Source organism: Cyrtonyx montezumae, unplaced genomic scaffold (genome assembly GCF_038088225.1).
Source record: "Cyrtonyx montezumae isolate F1298 unplaced genomic scaffold, pur_monq_1.0 scaffold_7, whole genome shotgun sequence".
Taxonomy (NCBI): domain Eukaryota; kingdom Metazoa; phylum Chordata; class Aves; order Galliformes; family Odontophoridae; genus Cyrtonyx; species Cyrtonyx montezumae.
In genome coordinates, this window is record NW_027072078.1 from 27,775,715 (window position 1) to 27,796,831 (window position 21,117).

A 21,117-nucleotide genomic window follows, 5' to 3' on the forward strand; every position below is an offset into this window, starting at 1 on the left:
TGCTATCTTTGCTGTTCTCTCTCACTTCTCAGTAAAAGGAGGATATCAAACTGACATTTTTCCATGTAAGATTTTGCTTTATAAAAAATGGGCTCAACTGGGAATATGAAGCAGTCTGCAATTTCCTTCAAAAGCACAGTGCTGTTCAGCACCCTTCTTTTGACATCTTTGTGTAAGTATTTCAGTGATGGGGCTGGGGCTCCTGAATGCAGCTGGGAATGAGGAGGTTGGCATGAAGTCCCCAGCCCTGGCTGCCCACTCCTCCTCTTCTCTGCCTCTGTCTCTCCATGGAAAGGTTCAGACTGTCTGCAGAAGCCAAACCTTCCCCTTTGTTAGAAATTATCTGCCCTCAGCCTCAGAAGACATTCTGCTTCCCCAAAGAATTGTAGACATTTTCCTGCCCTGACTTTAAATAGAGATTTTACCTATATGATTAGAGCCAGAGTTTGTGTTGAATCCAATTACTTGATCTAGCACCTTCGCTGCGTATAGACTTCATCTGGTTTTAACATTTCCTCAAATCTTTGGTTTAAATAAATCTTCCTCACATATTCATGGTCTTCCTTGAAGGCAGTCTGTTTTCATGTTCCTTAAAATGTAAACCATCCGTGCAATGTAAATGCGAACCTCCAGGCAATTCATTTTCTAATTTGTTTTCTCCCGCATTGGAAACTCAAGAACATGTACTTCATTTACATCTATTATTACTATATTATAGATATTGTTATTATTATTAACATTACTATTATTATTTACTCTGGGGGTGATATGTTCCCTCAGGCAGATGCATTGTAGATTGAAAGCAGATGTCCAACGAGTTGATGTCACGTAAATTTTTATGCAGGACTGAAATCTTTTCCCCAAATTCACAACGCTACAAACTTATGTGACCTTGTATGACAAACTGGTTACTGGCCATGGTGAGGCTTAATAATGTCAAATATCACTTTGTGATTGGATAAGAAAGCCCTTTCTTGCCACAATTTTAAGTTCTTTAAGTGCAGAGTGAAATTGTAACAAAACAAGTACGGAAGGGAAGAGGCTACAGTAAGATCAGAGAATAGAAAGGTACATTCGGAAGCCATTAACAGCCCAATGCTACTAAGTAAAGCTAGCTTTAAGGTAGTCCCTCCGGGGAGGATACTTCAAAGATACCCAGATAAAAAAAAAAAAAGGCAATTTATTGGCTAAACGATCTTCTTAGAGGCCCCCAAATTTCCTACCTCAGCCCATTTGTTTTTCATTCCACTTAAATTTTAAAGTCACCTTTGCAATTGCTGAAGATCTTTAAGGAATTTTTTTTAGAAATTATACTAATTGGCCTATTTTTACTCCCCTCTCTTTGCCCTCAAAGACTATGAAGCTTGGTGCCTAAAAATAAGTCGGAGTGAGCTGAAGTCTGTGATCTCCAGATGGCTATCAGCAAGAGACTCCGCTTTACACCCGTGCTGCGTGCGGGTACCTGTGCTTCCCCACAGCAGCAAGTTTAACCATTGCAGAATCACTCTCAGAGAGCAGCAATACGGGAATGTAGGACATGAGCCAGCCCCTCACCATGGCTATTTCCTACCATCCTGAGAGACCGAGGGCTCCGAAGTCTCACATTAGCCCTTCTTGCTTTGATTTGGTTCAGATCTGCCGTGCAAAGTGGAATGTTTCAGCAGTCTGAAGAAGAACCAAACAAATCCCTCTGCAAAGATCTCATTGCAAGCCAGGATCTGACAACAGCACTTAGCATCTAAGGACTACTGTTATTTTTTGTGCTCTGGTAGAAATGAAAAGACACGCTCTGGAAATAAGATAAATAAACGCAGAATAATATAAATAAGAAATACAGAAACTAGAAAGATAGATCCACTAGTGAAGAGATTGAGACTATCCCAACAAGCTATCATTATTTTGAGTATTTTTGTCAGTAGTTTGTTTTTGTGCAGCATTGCCAAAAATACTGTGATCGCTACTTAATTCACTACTGAAGGAATATGGCAAATTACACCACATGACAGTGAAGGACTATCTCCATGTCCCCATGTTTGTGCACTGAGAGATGCTCAAAGCATGTTCAGATGCTGAGTTAGCTGAGGGGCTCTGCCAGTTCCAAAATGCCCTCATCTCAGTGAGCACAAGAGCCTGTGCTGGGCTGATATTCTGCTTTCCCTAAGTGGCCTTGTACTGTGAAATGGAGGAGACAAAAGGCACAACCTCCAGCTGGGAAGGAGGTGAGGACCAAGTCATACCCATTAAAAAAACATGTGGGCTTAGTATTACATATGTTAATCTCACTAAATTTGTCTGTGTTTTATGGAGACTTTTTCATAGGGCCAATAAACAGAGTCAGGAGTGGAAAGCTCCCTGCATGAACATGTCCTTCATGGAAATGTTTGTTCATTTGAACTTGTATGAACAGAAAATGGAGGAATGTGTTAATGGAAGTTTTAAAAATTATTATTTAGCACTACAGTTCTGAAAAAAACATACTAATATTGAATCATATGCTGAGGATATAAACAGAAACGAGTCAGGAACCAAGTCAAGGGGAAACGGTTTCAAATTAAAAGAGGGGAGATTTAGATTGTGTGTAAGGATGAAGTTTTTTTGCAGTAAGGGTGGTGAGGCACTGGCACAGTTGTGTAGAGCAGTGGGAGACATTTCAAGGTCAGAATGGATGCAGCTCTGAGCACCTGATAGAGCTGCAGTTGTTCCCATTTACTGCAGAGGGGGTAGACTACATGACCTTTAAAGGTCTCTTTCAGCTGAAATGATCTTCAGTGTTGGTACATTGTATATCTATTGTATACATAGAGAACCCTGAAGAAATTAGTATGTTTTTGAATTCAGTGAGGAGGATGGCACTGGCAGGGAAAGAAGCATTTACCTGCTTCACCTATGTAACATAGCCCTGTTCCCATTTAAGCCTCCCCATATTTAGAGAGGAGTGGGCTTTTAAATATTCAACCAGTTTGCTATCAAAGTGGGGATTTAACATGAGGTGAACTAACTGTAGCAAAGGAGAGTTTCTGGCCACCAAGTGTTAAATCTGTGGTGGATGAACTCCTGTTTATTTCCTAGGTACCACAGCTTCTCAGCTTATGCTGAACACTTCTCCTCTACACTCGTTCTCGTGTATAATTTTTAGTCATTTGCAGTCTTAAAGAGATCAAAGGCTTCAGTCAAAACGTGGTTTGCACTGAAGTAGGTACTTAGCAAACATAGACAGAGACATTTTCGTCCCCCAATGTCTCACTGTTTAAAACTAGTCTGAGAATGATTTGTGTGAAAAATGATCCTACAGATTTCTGCCTTTTGATTCCCTGAATTCTTAATAGAATTATACTAAAATCATCCATTTTCTGTGTACATATCTACAAAATGCACCCCATAATCGATGCCCTGCTGAGTAATTGAGCAACAAGTAATAAACATAGGAATACTAAGAAATAATCAGTAAAGAGGTTCAAAAGTTCTGAGTTATCATCTCGTGACCAAATGCTATTCCTTTTTCCTGCTAGAAGACATTTTACAAGATAGAAAATAATTTTGTGTCAAGTGGGATGAAATAAGAGAGTTAACTTCAAATCTTTTTAGGAAATAAGGCAAAAAATCCAAAACACAGTGTCTAAGAATGGAGGAACAGGTGAAAGCAGTCAGCACAGCCCTCAGGTGTGTATTTTTGCGTTTGCATGAAGATCAGATCACGGCAGGGTGGCAGCAAGGAACCATAACCTCAAGAGAAGGGACTCTGTCCTCTCTGCATCAAAGAGAAATATTCATCTATTAGCACTTCAAGTCTCTCTTCCTTCCAAATAAGTTATTTCCTGAGTTGGGTTTTATTTGTTTGCTTGTTTGTTTGTTTAATAAAAACATAGTAATAGGTAAATTTTAAGCCCCAAGTTACTTTGGCTTCTTAACCCCAAAAGGAGGAGAACTGATTTCTGTCAAGATAACAATCTGATACTGATGAAACATATCGGAGACATTTCATGCCTGTTTACCTAAAAAAAAAACAAAAAACAACCAAACCACCAACAAGCAAAGAAACAGAGAAGTTCTGTTCTCTCTAGAAGATTTTTCCTTCAAAATTAGATTTCAGTCACCCCCAGCCCCTGAGAGATGCTGACTCCAACCTCTACCATTGGGAAGGTAGAAGTGCCACAACCTGTGGCGCTGGCAGTGCATGTGATGTCCCCTCACAGTCACTGTCAGCTGCCAGGTGTCACTGGCAGCAGTGGGGAATGGGGCATCCCTGCAGCCCTCCTCCATCAGACAGCACCACATCCCACTCTTTGTTGCTCTAGTTGCTCCTCAAAAGCCCATGCTTATCACTTGCAAGTATATTTGCCATTTCAAATCTGTTTTCCCCAGGGACATTTTGCTTTATCGCAACAACCTCTTTGCATTTCCTGGGCTGCCACATATTATCCTGGCGTTTTATGCAGCCTGGGAGAAAAGAGACAACACCTCCACCTTTCCCTTTCAGATTCTTATTTCTCAATCTGGAGCCTTCTGCAAAAATTCCCCTTGAGAACTGTGCTGTTATTGCTTCTGTATATTTTTATCTAGCTATTTTATACACAACAAAGTGCAGGTCCCTCCTGTACCACATGTTCTCACCTCTGGCCAATGCTTCTTTCCATTTTTAATTACCATCTCGTTTACCTGTTATGACTCTATGCAGAATCACTGACACCAGAAAACATGCCTCACATTGCTCTCCTGTCATTGAGATGCTGGCTAGACTGGCTGTTGTCTTGGCCATGGGGATGGGATTCCACCCAGAGACCCTAAGCAATTATCTTTCTCCTTCCCCATGGAGCTTGGAGCATAGTATTGGTAATTAAATTCATACTTCTGTTTGTTGTGGATTTTTTTTCTTCTTTTTTTTTTCCTATATGTTCCCATTTCCCAGAAACCTTCAGCAAACAATTTTTCTGCTGGGATTGAGGAACAGGAGCTGAGGCTGGTTTGGTTAATCTCTGGAATTCAATCTGGATTTAACAGTTACATTACAAATCATTATGTAATTTCATTTATTTATTTGCAAAAAAAAAAAGTCCTAGATGTTTAGCCAAGAAGCTGAAAATTTATTAAGTCACGTTCACAGTTTGCTACATGCAAATTTGCTTAGAATATTTTATTTTTAGGGAAGGGCACTCAGAAAGCCAAAAATGAACTGCCAGCAGTGGGCAGGGGAAAGGGAAGTCCCCAGGGAAAAAGGAACAGTGTTTCTGACCCTTGTTTGCTGCCACATACTACAAAAACAAGCAAACAAATCTCACACTCGGCATTTTTGAGTCTCTTGCCAAACTTCAGTGCTGCTGGCTGCCAACCTTTATCTTGGTTTTCAACTGCCCAGGCCCTCTCCCTCCTGCCAGATCACTTTTTTCTTTACAGCTGTGCCATCTACCTCCACCAGCTCCAGATTTGTTTCTCTCCCAAACCTGTTAATTATTTCTCCATTTCATTTCACTATAGAGGTCTGGTTCAAGGCCCATTGAAATGTTTCCATTGATTTCAATGGGCTTTGAATTGGTCCCAATGTTTTTGTTTCTTGCAGGCACCCACAGCTGCCTCTCCCTCAGCCTGTCTTGTTTTATGCAAAGTCTCCTTTTATCCCTTTTCGTCCAGCAATGCAGTATGCCACAAAAACCCCTCTCCTCCTCAGTCCACATTGGTGATGGTGATTGGAGTGCCCATGAGCAAGAGGAGCTGGGGAAGGTATTGGCATCATTGCACAAAACCCTTGGCTGCCATTACAACCACTTTCCAAAAGGCTGCATATTTTCAGTTTACTTTAAGGATGGCTACCATATTTTGCAATATTTCCCATTTCTTTGATGGTGGTATGGAAACAACAAGATTATTGGCTAAACAGGAGATGCTGATGTTAGAGAAGCTGAAGTACTGGAAGTGGAGCAGAGAGTTTCATGTGTGTACTGAGGAGAGGATAGCCAGACCCTTGAACATCAAACACACCATGGAAGTCAGTGGGAGATTTACAGCATGCATTATTGCCCCCAAAAACACAAACATGTAAACAAATTTTCCTGAATGACACTAAGGATTGTTAAATTTCTTTCTGCAGAGTAAAACTTCAGATGCAGGCACTGCTTTTGGCCTATCTCCATGAATCATACTTAAGGATTTTCTCCACTGGTAAGTGCATTTTTCCTACCACAGATATTTTGTCCCCACACAGAAGAACTATCTGCCTTGCAAGGACTTGGTCACTGCAACTATTTGCTTGTTTGTAACAAGATATATTTTAGCTGCTACCAAAAGCCTTTGTGCTAAACTCCAGTGTAATCACTTGTCCCTACATACTGTGAGGACAGTGCTGTACGTCATTCAGGCCCAAGCCCATCTCTCCTTCCCTCTGCAGCCAGGGCTGGTCCACGCTGCTGGGGGCTGAGACACAAGTGCTGTGCACACTTGCATGATGTACAGCCACATGGAGCAGAACCCATCAAAGAGCAAAGTTCGCCCCATTTGTAACGCTTTCTCTGCAGTCTGAAAGGTGGGGGCTGGCTGAGTGTTGTGGAGGCATTGATAATTTGAAGTGTTAATTTAATAATTCTTGCAAGTAGTTGGGTTGCCCATGATCTTGTAAACACTCTCTGAGTTTGTGGCTGATCCAAACCCATTGAAATCAGCAGGAGTCTCTCTGAACTATTGAATTACAGACTTTCCTCGGGGTTGTGTACAATGCCACAGACTTAATTACCATGTTCCTGGCTGGGATAAATATGCAAATGGACTTTTCAGCTGGAGGGCCCCAAAATACAGGTTGGACACATGGCAACTAATGACTTGATTTGGGCTATATGCAAACATTCACCAGACGAAGGCCTGAGCCTATTCCCATGGAAGCAAAAGGCACAATTATTACCAGCTCCAGGGAGAGCAGGACTCGGATGCCTTCTTTAAATAGTGGCCAGCATTTCCATGCAGCTCAAATCTGTCAGCTGCCTTTCCCCAGCCCTTCCTCCTCCTCCTCTCCCTGATCTACTCTGATAAGAAAACGACCACAACACAGATTTTACCATAAATGCTGGAGATTTATGCACCTGCAGGTTTCACTGCTTCTTATTGTGCATACAGCTCCAGACATATCCAATGCAGTGGTGTTTGAACAAAGAATCAGGAAGTGGAAATAAGCATCTTGAATTTCCTAACGCTCCCTTTGGTGTCCCCTGCCCAGCACCACTCTGTTATGGTGCTGAGCAGGAATTCTGACTCTCTCATTATCCAGGCCTTCTCATGTGGCTGGTGGTGAAGGGTGGGAGAAGACACAGTCCCACAAATGTGGCATGCTGACTCAGCTCGGTGGGGCTCCAGGGCCAGCTGCAAGCAGCCTTGTTCAATCAGCTTCTGTTAGGGGATGAGAACATCTGCTGGAAACATGATGTCCCTAATAATTCACGATTCCCATACTGTCTTTATTTACATGCATTTTATCTGTGACTTCTTTCTATCAAGGAGTCAATAAAGTACCATTTCAGCCCTACGCTTTTGAGAACAAATTACATCTAGAGGTGCAAACCACGAAGAACATTGCTTCAGTAGTTACATGTAGGATTTATCATTAGTACAAGAAAATCTAGAGTATGCGCCAGGAGCTGGACACAATGATCCTTATGGGTCCCTTCCAACTTGGATTATTCTGTCACTCTATGTGCAAGAAAAATTTTCACACTAACTTCTCCACGAGGGGCACCGCAGTGACACACAGACCTACGGTAAAGCAGCACGAACAATTAGAAAATACCATTTTTCTGCTGTGTAAGGGGTAGCACTGTAGTTTAAAACAAACCATTTTGTGCTATATTTGGTATCTTATTTTTCCATCTGCCCACTATCAAACATTTAGCCTCTCTATGTCAGAAAAATAACCTGTATTCAGATAACAGAATGTAAAGAGGAGCAATGCCATTTTTAGTACAAAAGGAAATACCTCCAGTCTGTTTGACTAGGAGTTTAAAGGTGACAGACAGGAGTTCGGTGCTTCTGTTCCATTCATTCCGTAAAATAGATAATTAACTGAAAATAATAGAAAACAGAAAATCACATATTTGTGATTTGTAAGCTGCCATTTAAATTACTCCAATTTGTGTTAGCAAAGACATCTAAAATGGAGATTTGAAAATGTGATGGCAACAATATTACAGCAACAATGCAGCTCTCGTTCCTAATAAATTACAAAACACTAATGCACTATTTGACACTGAAAAAAATATCCTATAGAAGGAGAAAGAGGTTAACTGGGGAGAGCAGCAGACAATATGAAGGAATCAGGAAAAACCACTGACCTCTATTAACTCCACTTTTGTTGAGTACATATTTATACACATTTACTCCAAAGCAGCACATAACATTAGTCGGAGAAACAGGGGTACTGATAAGCAGAGGTGGATGACAAGTGAAAGATAATTTGAGACATGGAGTGATAAAAAGAAACTTACAGTTTGAACACAAAGTAATAATGTGGATGTATGCATATGCCCACGAGCATGTTAGCATAAGGACAGAACGTTAGAGAATCATGCAATTTATACCCTGTTGATCAGATGACCAGAAGAGGAAATCTCAAGCTAGCTGGTGCTGGTGAAAGTTCTGTTTAGTTTTGTGAAGTTGCTGAGGACAGTAGAGGATGCCTGCCATGCATTAGCCTGTTTGGATGAAGATTCACAGCAGGTTGCTTTAGTATATTGTTGTCCTCTGCAAATCATCTGGACAGCTGGGACCATGAAATTTACCCAGATCCCAAAAAAATTGACCCTCACCAAACCTCAGTGCCCTCTAAGGCCATATGTGCAGACCACTTCACATTTTGCACTTGTTTTGCCACTGTGGAATGACAAAAATGCTCTTGTCAAGTGGACATGAGATTTTCAGGTCCTTCCTCACAGAAAATATGTCAGCAGAACTTGTCAGATGTTTTTAAACTTCAGCATTAGAGACACATTTTCCCTTTGTTTTCAGTGTCATCTTCTGTACTTTGAAGGAAATAAATAAATAAAAGGAAAAATCCTATCTGACTCAATTTTGCATTTCTGAACCAAGTATAATCCCATCAGTTTGGTTCCATCATTTGTAGTAAACTATTCGCTAATCGAAGACAGGTGCCCCTGGGTGTTAACATTTAGTCTTCCAGTAGAAAAGTGGGTGCAAAGTCAAACCACATGTTCTACTTAAAAATAAGTGAGGTGTGATTAGGCAAGGTCTTTAAAACGTGCACTCACACACACACACACACACACATGCACACACGGTTTGCAGGGAAAAGATGATGACACTTGCAGGCTGTACTGTGCAGTTATGGTCTGTGCTTAACTCCTTGCCAGGTGGATCGTTCTGTAGAAATCTGAGGGGCAAAAGGTTATGTAGAGCTCATTACTGTGGACAGCTTTTAAAACAGAAGTGGTAATATGGACATTCCTAGGATGATGTGTTTCATTAATATTTTCCCACTGCAAGAAAGTGCAAAGAGCCTGGCTCCAAGGAAGTCTTACAGCGTGTTAGTGATATCTGCTGGAATAGTAGATTAGCTATGGATGGCTTCACATACCCAGTTACAAATATGTACACATATATTTTCATTTTTATGAACGATCTCTGATCTGCTGAATTGTATTACCAGGAGGAAAAGGTCTAGGAAAAGTTTGACTCTCTACCAGTTGCTTTTCAAATTGAAAAGAGCACTAGATATCCAAAACATGGAGTGAAAATTGCAGAAACTCAGAAATTCAAGATCTAAATTCGGTGCATTCTTGCTTACTTTTGTAAAAATTGACTGCCAATGTTCTAAATTTTGCCTTTTTTATTTTTATTTTTTTCAGAAGAGGATCAAAGCAAGGTGATATTGGCTGAGTTACAGAGTAGTAAAGATTCATGGTCAACATATCATAGTACATCTGTGATGTGAACCTGTTTCCAGAATACAAAGTGATGGACTAATCTTGTGTTTGAATTAATTACTGGATACTGTACATCATTATTTGGAGAGTCACAGCACAGGAAACATAAGCTACCATTTCTGTAACAATGCATTTGAGGCTGAAGTAGCAAATGTTCAAACAAGGTAGGAAATCAGATCTTTTAGAAATTGAAAACAGTTATTTTAGTACTGCTAGCAGCTTTAAAGACTGAACTGCCATAGATCTAAACATCTTCAAACGTTGGCGAAAGAGCAGGGGAAAATTAATGATACAGTATTTCAACAGAGATGTTCACATCATCCATTATTTGAGGATCGCAACATTCCAGGGAAATGGATAGCCATTCAACAAGCAAGAAGACAAGGAATTCTCATGACTCACCTACAGCCACACAGCCTTATGGTGACACCACCATGGGCAGAGCTGCTTAGTATCTGCCTTCATGTCTAGCTACACAAATGCTAGACACATTATGGACGATTAACAGCGCATTGGAGGCCTTCAAGTGGTGAACAATTTACATTTGTGCTTGAAGCGTTGTTTCAGAATAAAGCTATTACAATTTAAATCTCTCACTCCACAAAAGTGTGTACCAGATCTATAGTGTGTAAGTGTAAGGAGAAACTTCACTTCTTTGCAAAGTCAATCACATGTTCTCATACTCCTTCATTACAAAACAAGAGAGAGTTTGATCTAGGAAAGGAGATGAAGATGTTCTTTCAGTAGTGAATAGCAATATCCTTTAGGAATAACAAAAGATATTAAAAATGGAAGATTTCAATGAGATTACACCACATGTAGCATGTCAGGAATATGCTTCTGGAAAGCTTTACAGGTGAGTGTAGGAAGCAAGATAAAATTGTTAAATCAAAATTGTGAAACGAAAATTGACTAAAACTGATCTTTTTCAGAGCTCATTTTCACTAGAAATTGAAAACATATTTGCTTTTGTTCCAAATCTGAAAAACACCTATCAGAAAGACAAGCTGTTTCGTGAAATTCAAATGTAAGCATCATTACTTTTTCATCCTCACTACGAGCACTGAAGACCTTGGAGCACCTCTGCTAGACAAAAGATAGGTTTCTCCCTCCCTAAACGACAAGTCTGCAGTATGCTGCAGTGCAGCTTCCCTACACTGTGCTGAGATGGAACAGGATGGTCCACAGGGCTCCCTATCAGAAAATTTCACTCTGAGAGTGTAAACGAAGCCCAAGCAAGACCTATGAAATATGAATCTTTTACAGATGGGTGTTTTTCTTCCAAGCACGGATTCAAATTTTCACCCCTCTCCTCCTCCTATCATATGTTGCTTGTTTCAGTGGCTGGCAGGAGGGAGGGGGAGAGGAACTAACAACATGTGTGCCTATCATCACCCTGACCACTGCACTTGTATGTCTAACTTGCTCCCCTTTGCTTTGTCTGCTTTTTGTCTTCATCCTGCTTGATCCTATGAGCACTTACGTGTGTACAGCTGAACTACTCATGAGAGTAAAGCTGCAAACATAATGCATGGAGCCCTTTGGTTGTTTCTTTGAGGGAGATCTGCCCTGTACTCAGGCTGATGCAAAAAGAACAGAAGCAGAAGTAACCTTCTGTCCTGTCCTCATCAAGACCCAATAAAACTCTCTCTCATCCTTCTAACATACAAATACAGGAGATACTCCTCCTGGAATTCAAGCGTTTTGGAGACTGAGTAGAAAGGAAGAAGGAGAAAATGTGAAGGAGCAGAGATTGGAGACAGATTCTCTATTTTGCAGCTTTCAGGCTTTCTATCACCCACTGCAGCAGGAGGGAAGTTCAAGTGGGTCTCCAGGTGGCTCGTGCCTTTCCTGGGAACAAGGCTGCAAGATGCACAGAAGCAACTCACATCTGACTTTCCTTCTTCCCTTGGCCACGAGAGAACAGCTTGTCCCAAGGCCCCCTTGCAAAGAGAAGCATCTGAGAACAATTGTGCAACACCCATCACGATGGACCCAGCAGATAGCACAAGAAATGCTAAAGTCCAGCTAGTATCTATATAACTGTCACAAGATTGATATAATCCTCTGTTTTACTCTACTTTAAAAAGCAGTCCATCAGACATGCCCTCTAAAAATAAATATACAACATTTTCTGGGGAAGTTTGTAATGAGTCTGAAGAAGTCTTTTCTTATACATTACAATTAAACATCAGGATTACTAAAAATGTTCCAACTGATTTAGTTTGCATAAAAATATTGCATTTTATCCTGAATTATTTCATCAAAAAAGTGAAAAGGAATGTGAGTAGAAATGACTGTTGGAAAAATAAACACTCAGAGCTGAGTGTCTTTCGATTTCATTTTAAGTTCTCCAAATAATTCTAACCACCGTTCAGATGACCATTAGCAAACTCATGGTTCCCTGCCCCGATTTACTTTTCCTCTACAGCTTACTGCAAAATAGTATCAGAATGCTTTCCAACACCTCTCAAGTGGGAACCAGGAGACCTCTACTGATGGAAATGTTTTATCGGCCAGATGGGTTGGGCTCGTGACAGAGAACACAAGATCTGGCTTATTCAAATGACATACATTTCAGTAAGATCTAACATGGATTGTATGCACAGGATGCAGAGGCCTAGATTACTTTTTCAGAGTGTATCAAGCCTTAAAAGACATTAATCAAACCTAAGCTTTTGGTGCAGACCCATAGCTAAGATGTCAGCAAGGTCATTGGCTGGTGAGAGGGAGGATGAGGAGATACGGAGTTGGAATCACTTCAGGGGGCAATAATCTGAGGACTTGCATCCCCTGGAAACAGCAAGGTGATTCTGGATGTCTACCTACACGACCCCTGCAGTTTTTTGTCCCTGACCCCTCAGGAGCTGAATTAAGTGTGGGGTGAACACGCTAGAAACTAGAAGGGAAGCAGAGGACTTGTGTCCCAGCTGTTCTTGTGATTAGTCCAGGAATATTTTATTGCCTGAGGGACTGAAACTGAAGCGTAATACCCACAGCTGTCCTTCCTGTGCATCAGCTTAGAGAGAGAAACAGGACTGGCTGAAGGATTCAACCATCTAGGGCTAACATTTGTATGTACTGGTTAGCAAGCTGTTGGCAGACACGTAGAAGAAATGTGTGTTCATCTTTAAAAGAAAAAAAATGGACTGCTGGGGGTTGTCAGCATACTTTCAAGAAACCATCCCTAATGTGCTGCCCCTGGTGTCAGGCTGAGTTGGACCGGTGCTTTGACTTCACAGACAGCTCAGCTGTGGAAGCCCACAGCCAAATCCACAGGGTTCTTGCTCTGTAGCTGTTACATAAAGACCCAGTTCCTATATCACTATAAATGCAAATGATTGTGAGAGGATACTCAGTGAGGTTCAGTAATAATTCAAACCACAAATCCTTTTGCCATGCAACTCATATATATGATTTTTTTTTTAATGGAAACCCTTCTTTCCTCTCCAGAAGGCATTAAATTGTTATTCATATTTCAGATGAAAAGATTCAGGAAGAGTATTAAAAGACAGACAGCGATAGCAAGATAGATTCAAGGCTTGTGAATGTGCCTCACACCCACTATAGCAAGGTGCTCGTCTCTAGAAATACAAAAAGGAAGTCAACAGAACAGCATGAAAATGGAATTAAACATAGAATTTAAAAGATCAACCTCTGAGAGTGTGATAGCAATTTTAATGGAAGAGCGTGTAATTGCAACAAATACAGCTGAAGGCAAGAATTAGCACCATGTGCATAATCACATGAATCAGGATAAATAAAGTTGGTAGAATTACACACAACAGCTTTTGCTCTGAAGAACAGCGAGCTAGATAAACAAGGATGCCTCTTTTGGGCTTAGCACAGATTGCTATACTGAGTGGTAGCACTTGTGCTTTTTAAATGCATTACTTAAGAAAATAATCACAATACAGGAAGCAGAGCTACTGAAACTCCAGCTACATAGCTCTGGTGGTAGCCATCACTGTATGCAGGTGCAAGGGGAGGCACATTACTCTTAAACAGCTCATTCATTTTAAGTCTCAGATCATTTGCTACTGAAAATATGAAAGCAGTACACTGGAGAGAAAAGCTCTGCTAATATGTGTATCCCAGCTCTCCAACAAGCAGACTTCTGAAAGCTTATTCATGTGGTTTGAAAGACAGCAAAGTTTTAGCTTGGATTCTTCATTGATAGGATGGTTTTTTTTGTTCGTTTTTTTAATATATGCTCATTCATTTATTCCTCAAAAATGTGTATTTTCATGTAACTTTTGATCCTGAATTTGACCTAATGTATCCAGAAGCGTTAAAGAAATGCAAAAAAGAAATGAGATCAGACATTAATATAAAAATGGAGAGTTCAGCAAATTCTGTGAGAAGCTGACATAATCAGAAATGATTCTCTAACAGAGTAGGAACCAAGTTCCTCAAATAAAGTGTGCCAGGATCCATACTCAGCAGGTAGCATCATGCTATAGGAGAACACAAGCAAAGAGAAAGAGTTGGCTGTCAGTTCACAGCAAGGCCTCAGAGGTTTTGCTTTGGACCACCCCTGGGAGTTGAGTGCCCACCAACACTGGGATGTAGCAGCAGTTGGGATCAGGTTCTGTCTCTTGGATTGCATCCTTCAACTGGCACTCCAGTGCTATGACTGCAATGCTATGAACAAAACAAGAGTACAGTAAGGGACAGCAAACAAGGTTCGGTTCAAACTGTGCCCCGGATCAAAGTTAAAACGCCACCTTTGGGGAACTCCAGATGGTTTCTTTCACTTGAAAGTTACAGGTGATGAAAAGACAAAGACCATTTAAGTAGGAACATCATAGTTACGTTTCTTCTATGTGGCTACTGAGAAAAGACTTAGAAAAAGGATAAGATGTGTAAAGCGTGACTTAAGGGCAAAACTCTGTTGTCAGGGACAACTCTGAACCAATCTGGCTTAGGTTAGGTCTCTTCCAGCTGTGAGAAAGTGGTTCCTATCCAGAAATCTGCTTTTTATAAGGACAATATAAGTATTTCAGAAAGTTCTTTCCTAGAAAAGTACAACTTTCACACTCATTAACTAAATCATCACAACTTTTTAGGCCTACTGTTGCCTCTTCAGAACAAACTGCCTACAACACTACTAATGCTTCCTTTGAGCCTTGTGAACTCAATAAGAATTGAGATATTGCTCCTGTGAAGCTAAATGCTGAAACCCAGCTTACCCAGCCTCTAACATCTTTCAGCAGTCAACTACTATGGGGAAAAAGCCTCCTTCTGACACAATTCATTTGGGTTGGACATAGCTGGGGTTGTTGGAAGAGTCCCCTCCATGTCTTGCTTTCCCTCCACTGTCTAATTGTCATAAATAAAGAGAGGTAAAAAGAAAAGACACAGGAGCACAGAGATAAGAGGCAGAGCTCAGCTTTTCTTTGATCTCACTGATGCAGGCAGAGCAGATCAAAGTGAAGAGGCATAACAGAAAGCACGTGAGAACAGGATGCCTGCAAGAGGTTGTCACGCTGTCTCAGCTCTGCATTTTGGGAACATGGTGACATGATGAGTACTGACCTCATCTCTGTGAGAGAAGTGTGGTGGGCTGCCAGCACAGGTCTTCTTTTCACAGAGAATAGAAAAGTTTGCCCTGGCTAACTTTCCATCTGCACGGTACTGACGAAGAGTGAGCGGGATCTATGCTGAAAATCTGCAACAGAATTAGGCTCAATTTACATGGGTGTAATTCAATCCAGGCCCATGCTTGGAAGATTTTGCTGGAGTACAAATATCCAATCATTATGTTGGGTAAGCCACGTGTGGCAACAAAGCTCCACTTTCAATACAGTAACTTTTCCTCAGCTCCACTGAATGAAGTGGAAATGGCAGTAGGTATTTTTACCTGTTTACCTGCAAAAACACTAAGCTTTTGCTCATGCCAGTCACACATCACACCTCATCCTACCCTTGAATGACACAATTATGCCAGAAAAGTCAGCTGTGCAGGCTTAAAAGGGAAAATGTGGTTCCATTTCATCACATTGGAGTTTTCTCATTAAACTTATTTGGACTGGGATTAGGCTATTAGAGAAAATTTAACCCCAAATGATTGAAATGGAGAGGAAACCAAATTAAAATATTCTCATATGTTACAAAGGAAACAGCCCCCAAAGAAATTATAGAAAATATAAAAATGTATAGATTTATATGGGGGAAGGAGGTAAAACCATAGAATAATTCAGTAAGATATCCTAGTCAAAATAGCATGACCTGAAACAACAAAAAAAAAAAAAACTATCTTTTGAAAAATTTTTGAAGTACTCAGATAACGCTGCTTTTATTGCTAGAAAATGTACCATTCATCTTTAATATTCTGCAAGATTGAGTCAATTGGCTTGTTTTAAGGTAGTGTAGCCTAGATTTTAACAAGACATTATTACTACATATAAATCAGATTAAAGATAAAAATAATGTTATCATACCTGAATTTAATGAATATACAAAGTTACACTGAATACGAGTAATCAGTATGGGATTCATTTCATTTCTTAAGTACGTATATGACTCCAGAATCCTTGATTGTTTGGTGCTTTCCCATGAATTTAATTAGCTCCTTTAAAATCCTCTTTTCCCCCAAACTTTTGTTTGAACTTTTTGTTTGTGCATATGCTTATAGGTGCAGTGTGTTCTTTAGCCTGTGTAATACACAGTTGGCAAAAAAGGGATTTAAAAAGCTAAGACAGTTCTGTAGTTCTGTTACTTAAAGCCCAAGAACAGTCATTTTGTTCTGGCCACAGCCAGGGTGGCCAGAGTTCTGGGTGCTATGAGGAGCCCAGGGACACAGCTGCTTCAGGCACTCAGAGTGAAAGCTTGGGATGACGAGGGAAACACTTTCTCCTCTCTGCCTTTCTTTCATGCCTTGATGTTTTCTTTTGATGGCTCCTCTTTTCTCTTTCATTGTTCTAGTTTCTCCTAAACTCTTTAACTTACTTTCTCTAGTCTGTTTTTACTTCACTCCTCCTCTTTGCTTTTCCATAACAGCCCATCTCTCCTCACACTATCATAATTCTCTCTTAGCTTCACTATTTTTCACACGTTTCCCGAATTTGGAACACTGTCCTGTTTCTAATTTAACAATCCTTTCTTCTCACCAATGCCTTGGATGAACCTTTATGCCTACCCACCAATTCCTAAATTATTCCTGTTAGCATACTGCAGTTATGTAGCGTAGACTCAATCAGCTGAAAGTAGGGGAAAACTATTGATTTATCCTCAAAGGCAGGAGAAGTAACAAACCTCCATATTCATCCCTTTTACACTCTGTATCACAAGCATGCTCATTTTACCTTTTATCTTTATCTTGCTTCTTAGTTTTACTCCTTGTAAGCTATCATCATTTAAGCCAACTCATATTCAACATTTCTCTCACCTCCCATCCAGTATTTCAGTATACGGATAAGGCTCCAATTTCCTCTTTTTCAACACCAGAACCATGGCACACGTAGGCTGAACTTCCAGATAACGTTCACTGCTCTTGGATTCAGGCTGCTTAACAGTTTTGAAAAACATGTCCCATAACATAATGAATTGGATGTGCAGCTGAAGCATCTTCTGAATGAAGAAGTTAATCCTTACTACTATTGAAATGAAAAATACTGCTAACTGAGACAACATATTGGTCAAACAAAAAAAATAAAAAACAAAAAAACAAAACACCACAGAGCTGGAAAGAAATAAATCCAAGCTGCAGAAGTTCTGTGTATTATGGAGCTGTTTAGACACTCTGTTGATTTTTCAAAGAGTATAAACTAGCAGCCCTTTTGGCTTTGAAATGTTTTAAGTAGCTTTTTATATGACAGTGCCATGAGATATTCATTTGTCTGCAGCAAGCTGAAGGAAGGAATGACTGGATCTCCCAGACAGGAAGATATAAACAGACCTTGAAGAGGTCAGATGAATTCATGTTTCATAACAGCCAGAAGGGAGCAGTTGGAGAGAGGTTAAAGCTGGTTAAGCATTTTTCCCTATGGATTCAGAGGAAAAGTTTAAGCCTCACTCCAGGCTTGTGTCAAAGGTTTTCCTAATCAACCCAGATGTAAATGGCAATGCAGTACTCCGACTGGGAAGTCGAAGGCAGGTGGACACAGCACTAGCTATATCACTGCTTGTGTGCTGCTGTTGACAGAGAGCTGACTTTCTGGTCTCATAGGATTATGGTGATATTTAGCACTGGTGCTATTAGTCAGAACCCTAAGAGACTGCTGCACTTATACACACGGGTACCACAGCAACGTAAAGAGCATATGATACTGCAGAGTCCAATTGATATTTCTCATGGCTAGGAAGTGCTTCTCTGGTGAATATTTTAATCAGTTCAGGCCAATGAGTGATGAAATAATATGTTTTCATAGAATTTATTGCAGGTTGGAAGAGAAAGGACAGTCAACAAATGGACTGCCAATACTTGTAACAAATCAAATCCACATTTTGGCTTAACATATTTAAATATTTACGAATACTAGTTTTCTGTCTCTTAACTCTATAAGAGGTTTCTAAAGAGCAAGAAAAAATGAGATTATCTTATGATGCCAGCAAACAATTGTAACAAATCTCATCTTGCATAAATATGCTCTGTTTTGCTTCTTGGGACTGCCTGAGATTTCCAACACAGAGGTTTTAGCCATGAAGCAGAAAATACAGACTATTTTGTGGTAGGAAACATGCTAAAGGCAAGCAGCTGTGGCAATTTCAAACTATTTTCAAATACAGTCGTCTTGCTGCTGTATGTGCAGTTCAACACATTTGACAATTTAAAGTTCCCTGCTCAACTGAGTATGCAATTTGTTTCCCTCACAGCAGTAGCACAATGTGCTGGAAGCCACTTACTGCATCGCATCCAAAACAAAGCACTACCAAAGACTTAGGCTGGGAGAAGAAATGAATTCCTCCTTGTACAGATCTATCCTGAAAGCCATAGATTGCCTAACCAAACCTGCTAATTATCACCTCCGCTTGATTTTTCACTTTGATAGAGCTGATGTGGTTCAAACTGCTGCCAAGTTCGGTAGCAGTACAGTGGCTGATAAACTTGTAAATGCAAGTGCACCAAATTTGGTAATTAATAAATAAATAACTTAGATTAATTGATACATTCCCTGCATCTGCAGTCCTTATGTTTGTGTTAAAAGTGGACTTCAGGCTAAAAGATGTGCTTGAAAGGAAATAATTATAAATTATCTGCATAAAATCTGCAACAAATTACCTATAAAACTATAACTATCTAAACAGGATGACATTTACTTTATAGGTTCATGACTTCCTTTCTTTAAAGTTCGCTAAGAAGAGAGTAAAGTAATTACAACTCCCTTTTGATTGATTAAACATGACATATATGCTAATATGAAAGTAACTTCTGTCCTTTGTTACCCAAGCTTCTGGTTTAAAGTAATTTTGAATATAACAGATACAATCTCACCAACACTGCCATTTCTAACCTACATGCCAAGAATATAATTCCTCTGCCTTTTTTCTCCAGCAGAAAAAGCATAAGTTATCCTTCGTATTTTAAATTCTGGATAAAAAGTCAGATGATATCACAATTGTAAATCCTTTTTCTTTGCTGTTATACATCAGGAGACGTCTGTGCCACCAGTAGAATAAATAGTGCTGCTTTCTTACAAAGGTTGTCCCACTCAAAGGTTTGACTAAATGAGGTTGATGTGAAATAGCCTGGCAGAGGAAAAAAAAACCACACATGCTAAGTTGCACTTGGAAGCACTCTGTGCTGTGTTACAGTGCACACCAGCTTCACCTTCATGTCGGTCTGGCTCCTGCATCAGGAAGTGTTCTCTGCAACTGAGGTTTGTGGGATTGAACCTCCATAAAGCTTTTCCCCCCTTTTTCGGTCATCCTCTAATTCCTTGCCACAACTTCTCTAGACACTCTCAGTTGTTTCTCTTTGATATCAATGTAACGTGCTTATATTTAAGGAACACAGACATCTCCCTTCTTTGCCACCTCCTCTGTATCTGTATCTCCTGATACAGATTCAATTTCTCAAGTTCTTGGAAGACTCTCCTTGCCCAATACACCCTAAGTTACAAAAACATATTCACCAAACACTGCATCATATTTGTTCTATCCAGTAAACGAAATAATTCCTCCCTGGATTAAGTTTAACGATGACTGTAGAGCTCAGTGAGAGGGAATTTGGACACATTTCATCCCTAAAGCAGTGCTTTTATACTGACTACTAATACTTTGCTGCAGCTTATTAATTGCAAATAGAAACTTGGGAGGAATGCCATCCTACTATTCAGATTCCCTAAGTCTCCAAACAAACTACAGCAGAAGCCTGTCCTGTTTCTGTTCACACACCCCCTACCACGGAGATGCCCAGTACTTGTTCTACAGCAGAATTTTGCTACCACGGTGGGAAAATTGAGTCTTTCATCATAATGGTTTTGGAGATGATAACCTTCAGTGCAAAGTACAAGAAATTAATTAAACCTGGCTCATTTTCTGTGAGATTTATAAATCTTCACAAAGAGAGACTAGATTTGAGCACTGCTTTACATCAGACATTTCCTGAACACCATTGTGGAGGTACCAGACCAGTTTGCAGTATTTCAGAGCTCCCTTTTTGGCTCCCTCCCTCTGAATTACCAGTTCCCTTGACTGTTTCTCTTCACTAGCATTGTCATGGTTATATCTTTCAAGTCCAAAACCAAGGCACAGCCTATCTTCATTTCTTGGAGGACTGCAAACTACTGTAAAAGGCTTCCAAGGAATAAAAGCCCATGTTTGAAGAAAATACTTGTTACTGAAGGAGCTGACTAAAAAATTAAAAGGTCACTCAGTTTCTATTCCCTCATCTCTTATTTTATAAGTCGCGAGCACAAGTTGCTTAAAAGAACTTAGGGAATATGCAGCATTCACAGTACACTTAGGTCTGTAGACTGGAGGTTAAAGCTTTCATAAATATGACAATTTAAATTTCTCCTTTCAGATGATCTGCTTTATATAACTCTTAAGATCTGTAACATTTACAAATGACACTAGAGTGATAGTACTACAGAAACATGGGGTTGGATCCCTGACTTTTGTACAGTATTGTATCACCTCAGATTTTCTTGGCACGGTGCTAATTTGCACTAGTTAAAGATCCAGACCAGAACAGTTTTCAGGAGGAGATGACTGATTCATGAAGTCTAAGCGACTGAATACAGAAGTAATTCATTAG